Here is a 9456-nt window from a genome sequence, read left to right as displayed (position 1 = left end):
ACTTCCTCGGTAACTAAGTAATTTACTATGTCAGCGTACCAGGGGGACGAAAAAATGGAATATAAGTGTTCATCCGGAAAGGAATCACAGATAGGTTCGGTATCAGTATCAATATCACTGACAAGTCTTGATAAATGGTCGGCAACCATATTTTCGCAACCTTTTTTATCTCTAATTTCTAGAGTAAATTCTTGCAAGAGGAGAATCCAGCGGATCAACCTCTGTTTTGCATTTTTTTCGCTAATAGGTAACGAAGTGCCGCATGGTCAGTGTAGACAATTGTGGAAGAACCCACTAGGTAAGGACGAAACTTATCCAAGGCATATACAACGGCGAGAAACTCTTTCTTAGTGGTTGTATAGTTACGTTGAGCTTTATTAAGGGTTTTACTGGCGTAGTAAATGACAATTGGATTATCTTCGGTGTTGCCCTAGATACAGCTCCAATAGCATAGTCACTGGCCACACATTAATTCAGAAAGTTTAGACCAATCGGTGGTTGAATTATCGAGCGGTAGTTAAAGGCGGATTTTGAAGTCTCAAAAGCTTGTTTGCAATTGAAACTGAAGTCAAAAACGGCATCTTTAAGCAAGAGATTGGTTAAAGGTCGAGCAACCTTTGAGAAATCTTGAATAAATCTCCTATAGAAACCTGCGTGTCCTAAAAATGCGCAAATGTTGCGAACTATTTTTGGTATAAGAAGTGAAGCAATTTTTTCTATCTTAGCTTTGTCGACTTCGATTCTGTCGTTTGAAACAATATGTCCTAAAACTATTCCTTTTTTAACCATGAAATGGCATTTTTCCCAATTAAGAATAAGGTTTTTCTCTTCACAACGTGTAAAGACCCTTTCAAGATTTGATAGACAGCTATCGAAAGAATCTTCATATATTGAGAAGTCGTCCATGAATACTTCCATAAAACGTTCAACCATATCACTGAAAATGTGAACCATGCAGCGTTGGAAAGTACCAGGTGCATTGCAAAGGCCGAAAGGCATTCATTTATATGCAAATATACCAAAAAGACAGGTGAACGTAGTATTTTCTTGATCAGCAGGATCTATGACTATCTGAAAATATCCTGAATAATCATCAAGAAAACAGTAATACGCATGACCGGCTAACCGTTCAAGCATGTGATCGATGAAGGGCAGTGGAAAGTGATCCTTACGAGTTGCTACATTAAGTTTGCGATAGTCAATGCATATTCGCCATTTCATTGGAATACGAGCGGAGATGCATTCATCTTTATCATTGCACACAACTGTAATGCCAGATTTCTTTGGAACAACGTGTACTGGACTCACCCAAATACTATCGGATATAGGGTAAATAATACCTACATCGAGTAATCTTAAAACTTCCTCCTGTACCACATCTTTCATGGTTGGATTTAGACGACGCTACGGTTCACGCGACGTCTTAGCATTTTCTTCAAGATGTATGCGATGGGTGCATACATCAGGGTCAATGCCCTTAATGTCATCAAGGGACCATCCAATAACAGAACGGTGTTATTGAATGACATCTATTAAACTGGATTCTTGATCATCAGTCAATTGAGATGATATAATAATTGGATGACTACTATCTGGATCAAGATGTACATATTTTAATTCCGAAGGAAAAGGTTTTAAGTCAGGGGTGGGTGGAGTGGGTATTAAATATTATTGAGGAAAGTCTTCATCCATAGAGTAAACAGATTGATGTTCATCCAAATCGCTGGACATCATGGTCGTAGGGTTAAATAATGGTATTGACTCTAATAACTCGTTTACTTCTTGTGTATAATCATCGTCCTCAAATTCAGAATCGCTAAAGGAAAGAAATTGGTATACTTCATCTTCGTGAAAAGTGTTTGTTAAATACTCTTGCACAATACTATCAACCCCGTTCACCTCACCATCAATGTCGCCTGACGGAATTTGTTTCATCATCTTGAACACATTTACCTTGACCGAAAGATTTCCGAATGACATGGTCATGGAACCATCCCTATAGTTAATAAGAGCATTAGCAGTTGCTAGGAACGGACGTCCTAAGATGATAGGAATAGAATCACATGCAGCTTCTGTATCCAAAATAACAAAATCTACAGGATAGAAAAAGTCTTGGACTTTTACAAGGACGTTTTCCATAATTCCTTTTGGATACTTAATGGAACGATCGGCTAACTGTAGAGTCATGGTGGTAGGTTTCAGCTCATGAAGACCTAGTTGTTTAAATAAGTAATATGGAAGTAAGTTCACACTAACTCCTAGGTCTAGTAGCGCAGTAGCTGTATATTTGTCACCTAAGGTGCATGGAACCGTTGGTCTACCAGGGTCATTGTATTTGACTATACCATTGTGTTCGGTGATGAATGGAAATTGTTCAGTGAGGAACGCTTGTTGAGGAACATTAGTTCTCCTTTTTGTGGTGCACATATCTGTCAGAAATTTTACATGTTTTGGCAATAGCTTTAAGGCGTCGAGAAAAGGTAAGTTGATTGTCAAATTCTGAAAAGTCTCCCGAATTTCAGCAAAATTCTCATCAGGTTTATTCTTTGCCAAGCGTGCAGGAAACGGTGCCTTAGGGCGGAATTTGACAAAGGGGTCCACTTGCTTGTTTCCTAAATTCTGAGATGTTGACTTTGTTGTATTTGGTGAATCCTCCGTAGGTTCATTATTGGAAATAGATTCATATGAACCGCCGGATTTCTTTGGTTGATCATCCGCATAATGATTTGATTTGTCTGATTTTCCGGATCGAAGAGTAGTGATTGCGTGCACCTCACCTTGGTTAGAGTACTTGTACCAGTGCATTGGTGAGTTCAAAGGCGTGTTTGTTCGGGCTTAGGGTTTGGAAACCGCTTGTCCAGAAACACACCTTTTCGACTCTTTTTAAGCGCCAATTGTTGAAGTGATTGTTGGATAGGCGTTAAAATTTGAGATTGTTGGTTCATGTAAGCTAAAAAAGTCTCACTTGTCCTATCCGTAACGAGTGGCGCAGGTTGTGCAACAGGTACTAGATCATGATTATTGCTGAGAAGTTGTTGATTATAGATAGGATTTGGATTACCGAACAAAGGCGTGGTTGGTTTGATAGTTAGCATCCGAAGTATTTTGAAATTGATTCTGACTTTGTTGGTATTGTTGATTATTTCCTTGGTGGTATGGAATAAAGTTGTTGGTTGGTCGAACAGGTGGATTAGCGAAACCTGGAGGAGCCCCCAGCTATTGGTTATTCTGGCGCCAAGCAAAATTCGGATGATGTCGCCAAGGTGCATTAGGAATGTTGAATGCACATGCCTCTTCTGATAGTTGAGAAGGGGAGGCATATAACAAGGGACAATAAGCATCAGGATGGTCAGGACTGAGACAAAGAACACATGGGGATGTGTCAACGTTCATGACCTGTTTTGGGAGTTGATCGTTTACTTGAACTGCAAGGGCATCTACTTTTTTAGTTAGGGATTCTATCAAATTTTTTAATTCGGGATCGGGTTTTACCTCAAAAATAGATGTAGCCTTTGTTACAGTATCCTTTGATGATCTAGACGACTCAGTGTTACCCCAGTGTGTACCTTTTTTCGTTTGTTTTTCAAGAAAAGTATATGCTTCAGTAGCTCCTTTGCCCATGAAACAACCACCGTTCATTATATCAAGAGTTTCTTTTTGGTGATCAGAAAGTCCATTAAAGAATGAATGAACAAGGACGGCTTTGTCTAGTTGGTGATGAGGACATTCTAAAAGAATATCAGTAAAGCGACTCCATGCTTCCGTAAAGGATTCATGAGGATTTTGACGAAAGAATTGAATTTTCTGAAGCATTTCAGTAGTTTTCTTTTGAGTGTAAAATTGAAGCATGAAAGCTTGAACAAGTTTATTCCATGTGTCTATGGATTGTGGCTGTTGTCCTGCAAGCCAAATTGACGTTTTTCTGCTAAAGTGAATGGAAATAGCCGAAGCAAGAGTTGTTCCTTAGAGACAGCTGGATGGTGAAATGTTGTGGCCACTTGTTGAAGCCTACGAAGATGATTGTACGGTTTTTCGTGATCTAAACCATGATACACAGGTAACAAACTAAAAACTTTTGGCGGGATACGAAAATCACCGACAATGTCCTCAAGTTTGATTCAGGAAGAAGGTCCTTCCTGTAATGCAGTATAGAAATCCGACAGGGGCTTCTCAGTTGGTGGAGGATCGTCAGCCATTATGACAGAAGGTAATGGCGACGAAGGATCTTGATGAAGGTAATTAACAGAAGAAGAAAAAAATTTAGGTGAGAACTTGCGCAATTGTTTATCGTATTTTTTTCGACGATAGGTATGTTCAAATTCTTTAGTGGAACCAGACCTTAATCTCATGCAAGCATAAAATTAGATCTAATTTACAGAAGGAATTTATTATTACTTGAGTTCTATGATTCTCTTGAAGTATTAGAGTTGGACAACGTAAGCCTAAGCTGCTGCTAATGTAGCAGTGAAGCGAGGAATACGTGTGCATAAACCAACGGCTAGGTTACAAGAGAGATATGAGGGAGGCTTTCCGTGCAAGCACGGTTCTAATTAAGTAACCTCAATCTGTCAAGTTTCCTAGACACCGTTGGAATATGATTAAGATTTATGGAATTAAAATTTATGCAAGGTCGTTCTTAATTTTTTTTTTTTTTTTTTTTAAGATTTATGCAAGGATGAAAATACAAGCATACAAATACGATATACTCATACAATACTAGATGCAGTAGCATGTGAAGATACTCTACTCATACGTATAGCTATACGAATAGGCAAGGTTGTATCATCGATAATTATTTCCATACGTACAGGCAAATATATATCGATAATAATGATATATGCGCTAATTTGTAAATCGATATTGCGTAGATGTATATCTACGATTCTGAGCAAATTTGAATTACTCATACGTGATTTAGATACGGTAGCATGTGAAAATATTATCGCGACGCATATATATATACTAATATGTGAAAACGTAAACTAAACAGGCGGCGTATTTTACCTAGACTAAAATACGACTCTTGTATTGCATAATAATTCGATTTCATCAATACTCATTGAGATTGCAAGTGTCATATAGAGAGCAGCTTCACCCCTTAGGATTTAGAAACAACTTACCCAACTCAGATTTTAACCCTCATTGGAATGTTCTCCTCTTTCATGACAAAATCGACTTATTAAACAACACAATTTTCTAAAATGATGATTTTGGAGGGGAAAACAGTTGATTTTGACCTCGAAAATGACCTCCACCGAATTGAGATTCCGAATTGAGCTCACACGCGTGATTCAGAGAACCGTAACCAAAGTTATGGCCAAAATACCAAAACACACCCTAATTACTATGTATAACTCCTAAGTTATATATGCCAACATGAAAATAACCACTCATACAGTCAAAGTTTTGGTGGGTGTGTGTGTGTGTGTGTGGGTGGGGGGGGAGAGACAGCTGAGTTGAACCTATATCCCTCTGGATACATCCGGCTAAGTGATATACTGATTCATACAACCTCGGTAATATATATGCTAAACATGTGACTTATATATATAGATAACCATGCAAAACAGTACCATTTGTATGTATATATACATTAATATGTAATTCATGACCACTTAACCGCATATATATATTCACAGGCGTATTCACATGATTCATGCATATTACTAAACTAATACGCAAAATATAGTCCATTAACTACGACATAATAACTACATACATGTGAAGCATGCAAAAATATTGAAAATTTGGAACCTGCAAGCTTCCCGCAAGTCCACCAAATAAAAGAAACGTGCACAGCAGACCAAATATTTTACAGTAAGCTTAGTGGTTGTTGTAGCCTAGTTTCCAGGTCCTAGTATTTGGAACCTGTCAATACAACCAAAACCAGTATGCGGATCAGTAGCAAAAACGCGGGAAATTTCAAAAAAAACGAAGAAAACATAAGAAAAAGAAATATATGAAAGGATGAGCGTGGGGGCTTCCCCTTGGAGCAATTCCAGTTTGCAAGCCCAGGTCCTTGGGTCTTTAGAATGGCAGCGGCGCCATTTTGATATTCACCTTTTTGCTGTATTAGAGATTTGAATCTCTTCTTTGGCCAAAGTGCGAATTCAAAGATATTTTTCCTTACGATCTTCGTGTTCATATTGTTTGGAGTAGGGATTCGAACCAACCTAAATTCTAGGACCACTTACAACTTGGTTTTACTCTTTTAGAAAACTAATGAGTAAGTTTAGCTATGATTTTATAAATACTAAATACTTGGTTTCTTTACTATACAAAAATTTAAAACATTAAGTTATGTAAACATGCAACTAAGACAAGATAAAATTTTAATAAAACAAAAGTGGAGAGTTAATTCTCCTCATGTGAAGATAACTTTTGTTATTTGATTTTAGTAAGTGCATCTAATCTTCCTAGAACTCTTAGACAAGTCCTAATAAAAGAAAACTTGATCCCTAACATATGTGACTCATCTCTAAGCTCATACATACTAGCATGTAGAACCAAAGCAATGACTTATCTCTAAGCTTATCACTTTGATCCCTAACTAAACACTACACCAACTATCATTTTGGGATAGGATGTAGGTCTAGTTGTTCTTCCTAAACAACTCACTAAACCAAATAACAAAGATTTTCCCTCACATGAGTATTATTAACTCCCCACAAAGGGGAGGTTTAGCTCATGGTCCTTGGGTTAAAAGATGACTAATATATAATGTAAAAAGAGGGGGAGAGAACAAAAAGAGAAAACTAACTATAAAAACTCACTTGCATTTAGATTTTATATCCACTAGAAGAAAACAAAGTTTCCTCCATTAAAACTATATAAGCTTTTGTTCCAAAACCAAAACTAAAAGCTATCTAAAACTAAGGAACGAAAATAATACAAGGTAAAGGAAAAGAAGTCAAGGGAGTAAATGGATTGTCCCCCTTGTTTTGTTTTCTTCTCCATTTGAGAGAAATCTCATTTCCTCCCACGTGAAACACCAAACCACATTTACTTCATTTTTACCCACCACATTAAAACAAAGTGACACTTTGCCTTTTTTTCACTATTAACACCTAATCTAATTAATTACATGCAAGGTATCAACTTTGCACCAATAATTTGGCATTTTTTGTCTTGACATACTCCATGATTGATGACTCATCAAATCTTACAGGCCCGTATAGTGGGTCCACGTGCAGTCCAGTGGTGGTCCGGTCTTTTGGCAATTTTACAACTTCCCGGCTATGCGTAGAGTTCATCGCCCTGATTGTCTGAGCAGCTCACTTGTCGCATTCGGAGTTCTGGTTCAAAAGGTAGGAGCTTCGGAAGTTTGATGCTTCTGTGCGGATTTGTTGGGCTTTACATGGCTGATTTGGAAAAATTCATATATACGTCGTTCCCCGTGCTTTTAACGCAGGTTTAACCAATATTTTTATGTTTACTGCGCAAAAGTACGAAAATATATTTATTTCATGATTATTAAACGCATAATTAACCAAATTTATATGTCTTAATGGGGTTTCATATTACAGTTTTGGGTGCTTATCAGTACACCACGTGATATTGATGATGATGCCGACGACGATAATGGTTTGGGTAGTAGGAGGGGTAAAGTTGTTCAGAAAAATGACTAGAGTGGAAAGAAAAGGGTTTTGGGGAAATTTGCAAAGAGAAAAAGGTTTCGTACTCCAAATGATATTGATGATTATCCTAACCAAGATAATTATGTGGGTAATAAGAGGGGTAAAGCTGTTTAGAAAAATGCTCAAAGTGGAAGGAAAAGGAATTTTGGGAAATCTGCAAAGGAAAAAATTATTAGTTCGTTAAGTGATACTGATGATGGTGCCACCCATACTAATAAAGGTCATAGGAAGGCTGAAACAATTTAGAAACCTATTACGAGTGCAAAGAAAAAGATTTTGGGAAAGTCTACCGGCAGAAAATATGTTGTTTCTAATACCGATGAAGGTGGTAGGAAGACTAAAATGGTTCAGAAACATGTTCTAAGTGGAAAGAAAGGGATTTTGGGTACATCTACAAACAGAAAAAAGGTTGTTTCAAATACTGATGATGATGAAAGTGACAAGGAGGAGGAAGATGTCAACAACAACGGTTATGATGTACAAGATGAAACTCAGAATGGTGTGAGTATAATAAAGCAAGGGCCTTTGGGCAATCTTGCAAATACAAAAACTGTCGGTTCTTCTAGTCATGATACAGGTTGGAGTTTAAGAAGAAAACTTCATTTCGCATGTGGAGAAAATAACGGAGAGAAGGATTATGATGATGTTGCTGGTTGTTAAAATTGAATATACTGACTTTTCTTATGCTGGTGATAATGTAGATATTGAGGAGGGTAGTAGTGGACTAGTGGTTATAATGTCAATATTGGTGAGGATCGTGATGAGCATGTTGTTGATATGAACGAGATTGATGGTGTTAACAAATCTGTCTCCACAAGTAATTTGTCTAACGCTTTTGATATTAGCGATGGTGGTGGTTTTGATGATGTTGTTGATATTAGCGTCGGTAATGGTGTTAACAAATCTGTCTCCACAAGCGACTTGTCTGATGCTGGTGAGGATATGGATATTATCGAGGATTGTGGTGCTGAAGATGTTGTTGGTGATAAACTTGATAGTGACAAGGTTGGTGGTTGTGACGATGCTGATATAGGTGAGGGTATTCATAGCGATCATGTTGCTATTGATAACGGTGGTGATATGATATTGATATTGACAAGGGTAATGATCATGGTGAAATGAGCGTAACAAAGGAAGTGCATTTGGGTATGTCCAGAAAGAGAAGAAATTTGGGGACGTCAAGTGATAAAGTTACTTTGAGAAGGAGTAGCTCAAAGTCTTGTTTTCAGAACGATGGAGAGCAGAGGGAGAGGCATGAAAGGGGTCTAGAACTAAAAAAGAGATGTCTGGAGAAAGTAAAATCTGTAGTTAGTGATTGGAAAGGGAGGGATGAAAGAAGTAATGCTGAGTTGGAAAAGGGCTTTTCTGAGAGAGGAAAGAATGTACTCGATGATGCTAATGATAAGGATGTCGATGGTATTGATGATTATGTCAAACCTGACGATGAAGAGGATTATGAGGACAGTGATGAAGGTAATAATAAAGGTGAACATGGTGCTAATGAAGTAGGGGGAAAGGAAGAAGTACAGTCTGTAGGTGTTCTGCCAGTTAAATCTCTCTCCGGTTTCTTTTTGAATACTATTTGGGAGAAGAATGGAAACCATTAGAATGAAGAATCAGCTTTACCAAATGGCGGAAAGAAACAAATTAATTTTGAGTTCAACTTTGGAGTTGAAACGCCCAAGCCGTTGGAGAAAACAAAAGAAGAAAAACACCTTGAAATGCTCTAGTCTGAATATGATTTTGTTGTTGTTGTTGCATCCGGTGACGTTGGCTCCTCTAAAACTCCTGCTGTAAGTTTCTGACTTATTTGAAGTTT

This window comes from Coptis chinensis, chromosome 1 (assembly GCF_015680905.1).
Source record: "Coptis chinensis isolate HL-2020 chromosome 1, ASM1568090v1, whole genome shotgun sequence".
Classification (NCBI taxonomy): Eukaryota; Viridiplantae; Streptophyta; class Magnoliopsida; order Ranunculales; family Ranunculaceae; genus Coptis; species Coptis chinensis.
The sequence above is the reverse complement of the archived record's forward strand: the minus strand, read 5'-3'. Positions refer to the sequence as shown.